The sequence below is a fragment of the Tamandua tetradactyla genome, chromosome 4 (assembly GCF_023851605.1).
Source record: "Tamandua tetradactyla isolate mTamTet1 chromosome 4, mTamTet1.pri, whole genome shotgun sequence".
Taxonomy (NCBI): Eukaryota; Metazoa; Chordata; class Mammalia; order Pilosa; family Myrmecophagidae; genus Tamandua; species Tamandua tetradactyla.
In genome coordinates this window covers 5,495,106-5,501,069 of record NC_135330.1, presented here as the reverse complement: position 1 = coordinate 5,501,069, position 5,964 = coordinate 5,495,106, and positions in this window count along the sequence as shown.

Here is a 5,964-nt window from a genome sequence, read left to right as displayed (position 1 = left end):
CCACGAGTCAATTTTGCCAGATTATCTGCCATTTTAAAACAAGGCTCACTTTCCTTCCAGTCTACAATAACACGTGCTTCATTTCTGTCTAGGGCCTCATCAGAGGTATCTTTAGAGTCCACATTTCTCCCAACAGTCTCTCCAAAGCATTCTAGGCCTTCTCTATCAAGCTTCTCACAACTCCTCCAGAATCTTCCCCTTATCCAATTAAAAAGCCGTTCCAACATGTTTGGTATTTGCAAACTGCAGCAGCAGCACCCCACTCTCCGGTACCAAAATCTGTTCTAGTTTGCTAGCTGCTGGAATGCAATATACCAGAAACGGAATGGCTTTTAACAAGGGGAATTTAATGAGTTGCTAGTTTACAGTTCTAAGGCCGAGAATTAAAACAAGTCTATAGAAAAGTCCAATCAAAGGCATCCAGGGAAAGATACCTTGGTTCAAGAAGGCCGATGAAGTTCAGGGTTTCTCTCTCATCTGGAAAGGCACATGGCGAACACAGTCAGGGCTTCTCTCTCAGTTGGAAGGGCACATGGCAGACACAGCATCATCTGCTAGCTTACTCTCCTGGCTTCTGGTTTCATGAAGCTCCCCGGGAGGCACTTTTCTCTTCTTCATCTCCAAAGGTCGCTGGCTGGTGGACTCTCTGCTTCGTGGTGCTGCAGCATTCTCTGCTCTCTCCGAGTCTCTCTGAGTCTCTCATTCTCCAAAATGTTTCCTCTTTTATAGGACTTCAGAAACTAATCAAGACCCACTCAGATGGGTGGAGACATGTCATCCCCTAATCCAGTTTAACAACCGTTCTTAACTAAATCTCATCAACCAGGGAGATGATCCCATCACAGTCCCAAATACACAGCATTGAATAGAGACTATTCTACCTTTAAGAAATGGGATTTATATTAAAACATGGCTTTTCTTAGGGGGCATATATCCTTTCAAACCAGCACATACCTGCTCTAAGATACTGGAGACTTAAAGAAATGTTAACGATTTAATGATTCAGCAGTCATATTCATTTGTTAAACCTTAATGTTTTCTGTATAACCACTATGGTAGATTCAGTTGTCAGCTTGGCCAGGTGAAGGCACCTAGTTCTGTTGCTGTGGACATGAGCCAATGGCAAGTGAACCTCATCTGTTGCTGGTTTACATCTGCAGCTGGCTAGGAGGCGTGCCTGCTGCAATGAATGACATTTGACTTAACTGGCTGGTGCTTAAATGAGAAAGCCCAAAGCACAGCCAAAGCAGCTTGGCATACCTCATCTCAGCACTTGCAGCTCAGCCCAGGCCTTTGGAGATGCAGAAAGGAATCACCCCGGCGAAAGACGGCAGTTGGAACCCAGAGGCCTGGAGAGAAGGCCAGCAGAGATCGCTTTGTGCCTTCCCACGTAAGAAAGAACCTCAGTCAAAAGGTAGCTGCCTTTCCACTGAAGAACTAACAAAATAAATCCCCTTTTATTAAAAGCCAGTCTGTCTCTGGTGTGTTGCATTCCGGCAGCTAGCAAACTAGAACAACCACCATCATCTTTGATCTTTCTATCCCATCTTTAGAGATATTTGGGCTACGGCCATTCTAACTCTTTCATGTTGGAAGGGGCTGTCACTAATATGGGGTAGGGAGATAGAACTAGCTGATGCTCTGGAGAGGCTGGGCCCTCTAGGTTTCAGGACTTATCTGGTCCGGGGACCCATCTGGAGGTTGTAAGTTTCCGGAAAGTTACCCTAGTTCATGGAACCTCTGGGAGTGACTCTTAGACCTAATTTTAAGTAAGCTTAGCCTATCCTTTGAAGGAATGTTTCATAAGGGTGAATCCCAAAATCGAGAGCTCGGCCTATCGATTTAGTTGTCCCCATTGCTTGCGAGAATATCAGAAATTCTCCAAATCAGAAAGTTGAATATTTCCCCCTTTCTCCCCAGTGCCCCAAGGAGACTTTGCAAATACTTCTTTATTCACTGCCCAAATTACTCTGGGATATATTGGGGCATCACACTAACCCGGACAAACCAACAAAATCTCACGCCCTGGGGCGGGCCGCGGTGGCTCAGCGGGCAAGAGTGCTTGCCTGCCGTGCCGGAGGACCCCGGTTCGATTCCCGGCCCCAGCCCATGTAAAAAACTAACAAACAAACAAAATATAATAAAACAAGAAAATGTTTAAAAATGTTTCCCTTTCTTCCTCCTTTCCTTCCTTCCATCTTTCCTTCCTTTCCTCCCTCTCTCTTTAAAAAAAAAAAAAAAAAAAAAAAAAAAAATCTCACGCCCTATTCAAGATTCCATGTATGCATGGTGTTCAACTAAATTGACCATACATGTTAAATTATAATGTGCTACCAAAAATTTAAATTTTGTACTAAATAAACATTTCTCCCTTTGGTCTCACACAGAACCTGAAGTTTTAAAATATGGATGATCTCATCCTTTACCCTGTATTCTGCTCTACTTTAATCCTGTCCAGATAGCTTCCTTCATATCTCTACTCAAAGTCTGATCCCTTTTTCAACTTTTTAAACAGTCCCTGTATGGGGTACTGCTGACTTTCTTAGCTTCAGAGCTCTTGAGTCTCAGGTCATACATAATCTTTTAATAGTCAAAAAGATCTGGATTCAACAGTGATCTTGTCAAGTTATTTAACATAAGTCCTTGATTTTCCTGTAAAATGGAGATAGTGGTACCTACAGGTTTGTGGTGAGGCTTAAATGAGATGATGTCTGTCAAGTACTTATTATAGTATCTCACACAGTAAGAATTCAATAAATTTTAGCAATTAATCTCTCAGCTGTGCCAATCAGAAAGCTGATCTTTTATTCCTCCTCACTCAATCCCTAGCATCCATTTAATCGCAGTCCTCTCTGGTGCTTTATGACCGCATGCCAAAACCCTGATCCCAGCTACCACCACAACTTTTCTATATATTTACAACTGCCATTTGATCAGTCCCCTACCTCATTGTCTGGTTCCATTCCTTTCACACTTTGGCCAGAATGATTATTCTAAACTGTAACACTGCTCTTGTCACTTTCATGCTTAAGCTGGTAATTGGTTCCCCATTGCTTTCAAGATAAAATCCAAAGGGGATTTTAAGGCCCTTCATGATTGAACCCAGCTTTTCTCTCTCTCCATTTGTCCCTTTCAAACACACTTTGGGATCATGGCATATACTGTTTTCTCCTTTTCCCCTGTATATCAACTTTTGGTTTGGATGTTCTCCGAGATGCCTTCCCTGATCCCTCTACCAGGTGTCCTTCTATGTATCTTGATAAGTTTACTTCTAGAATAACAGTTTATTTCTATAATCATGCTATACTGTGCTTTATTTCTTGTTTTTCTCCTTCTATTAACTTTCAGTTCCCCAGAGGCTGCATCTTCATCTTTTTTACCTCTCTAGTCCCATTACCTAGTATAATGCCCATTTAGATGCTCAATGTTTCTTGAAAGTATATAAAAAATTAGCAATGATTTATTGAATCCTACTATGTGTCAGGCATTGTACTACATGTATCTTTTATGTGATATTTAATCCTCACAGTACTCTTTTACAGTGAAAATAGTATTCTCATTGTATGATTGAGGAAACAGTCTTATAAAAATTACCCCAAGAAATCACTGCTAGTGATTGGGAACAATTGGGAAACTAAGGGTTTAAAACCATCTTGATTCCAAAAATTGTAAATAAAATCAATTTCCACAAAACTTTTCCTTATGGGGAATTGAACCCAGACTGTTAAGAGCACTGAAACAAAATTAAAGATTCATTACAACCCTGCAAAGCTGGGACTTGGGTTTTATCCCATTGTATCGTGCCTTCTTATCAGTGAAGGTGGGTTTTGGCATGTATTTCTTCAACTGTTTAAAACCAGTCATTTGATGTAGAAATTCCATGCTTCCTGGGAAATACTAATTTTCCGGCGAAACTACTATTCCAAGAAGACATCATGGAATTTTGGTTTTTGTCATTTGTAATCTAAAACATAACTGATTTTTTCCCCATTTCTCATATGAAACTGTGTCATAACTTTGGACACACTTTTTCAAACTATACTTTGCCTGCAAACATGCTTTTTGATATCAGAGATTTAGAGGATCAGAGCTCTGTTTGGAAGAAAGGGAAGAATACAAACTTCCTGATAAAATGTGGAAAGCAATACTGCCATTGCCATGTCTAACTCATTAATTGAATACTTGTTGGGTCTGGCACTATTCTAGATCCTAAGACAATATGAAACAGTTCTTGCCCTGAAGGAACTTCCGTCCTTTAGAAAGCAAAAACCAAACTTCAGCAGGCGCTGAGGCAAGCAAGACATTGCTGGAAAAGATTCATCCTTTAATTCAACAAATAATTATTAGGTACTTAATTGTGTCAGGTGCTATGGTGGACATTTAGGATATATCACTGAACAAAACAAAGATCCCTGCCCTAATGGAGTTTGCATTCTAGTAGAGGGAGTCAAACAATGAGCAATAAACAATAAGTAAATTATATAGTAATAGTAACATTTGACTAAAATTCTGAAGATGAGGAAGCAAACCATGTAGGCACCTGAAGAGCACTCTAGGAAGAAAGCAACAAGTACAAAGGCCTTGAGGTGAGATTATGCTTAGCAGTTCAAGGGGCAGCAAAATGGTCAGAACTCTGAAGCTGAATGAGTGAAGGGAAGAGCAATAATAGAGGTAAGGAGTGAGGCAGATCTTCTAGGGCATTTTACTAGAGACAATGGAAAACCACAGGATGGTTTTTAAATAGGGGAGTAATAAGATCTCTCTGATGTGTAAATATGATCACTGTGCTGTAGAAGCAAGAGAAAGGGATTCAGAGCCTACAATATTAATCCAGGGACTAATACTGTAGTAGTGGAGGTAATGAGAAGCAGGTGGATCTGTACATACTTTGAAGGTAGTGCCAGTGGAATTTGCTGATGGATTGGAGAGAAACAGGGTTCCATGATCTCTCCAAGGTTACTGGCCTGCATCACTAGAGGGATGAAATTGTCATTAACCAAGATGAGGAAGTAGGTGGGGATGGGGGGTTAGAATCAGGAGCTCAGTTTTGGTGGTAAAGTTAAGACATCTGTTATATATTTATGCAGGCTACTGGATATACTGTTTTGTTTCACGGCTTGTAGCTACCGTTTATTGAACTGCGGAAGGCACTTTTTAAACTATATTACCCTTATCCACGAATGTGATCCCCCGAGCAGCCCTATGATTTTTTTCCCCAAGTTTTATTCACACACCATACAACCCATCCAAGTGTGCAATCAATGGCTCTCGTTTGGATTTTTCAAAGTATCTTATTTTACAGGTGAGGAGAGGGGAAAAAGAAGGCTCGAGTTGCCTAATGTCACACAGTTGTGGGAGAGCTGGAGTTCAAGTCCAGGCAGTCCGGTTTTAGAACGTGTGCTCTTACTAAGTCGCTAAGCAATACTTAACTCTCACAGGGTGCAAGGCACGTGGTGGTAGGCGGTGAATAAGTATTTGTTCCGTCAATAAATGAATCAACGAAAAGGCAAGCTGGGGGTGGGGCGAGGTGTGGGCTATTTTCTCCAAAGTTCTCCTATACTCTTTTTCTTCCTGGGTGATTTCTGTGATTACTCTTAAGTTAGGGAGCGAAGGCTGAGGGAGGGGTGGGGTGGCAAATGCCAGTAATGGCTACTTATTCTACAGGGTTTTACTTTTTACCAGAAAGGCCGTGTTTGAGCTCGAACGCAGAAGCTCCACTTGCAGTTTATCGCACTTATTCTCTACGTGAGGAAAACTGCTAGCAACCCAATTTCCGCTTCGGGGAACACCAACTTTTTTGTAGCAATTTGCTTAATATTTCTCTAGCCGGGAAAACAAACCGCGGGGAACTTGAACGCAGGACCTTTCGGACCCCTCTACACATGAGGGACACCAGCAGGAACGTGGCGACTACGGCTGCGCGAACCCACAGTCCCGCCCCTCCCTCGTCACGTGCTGGGGGCC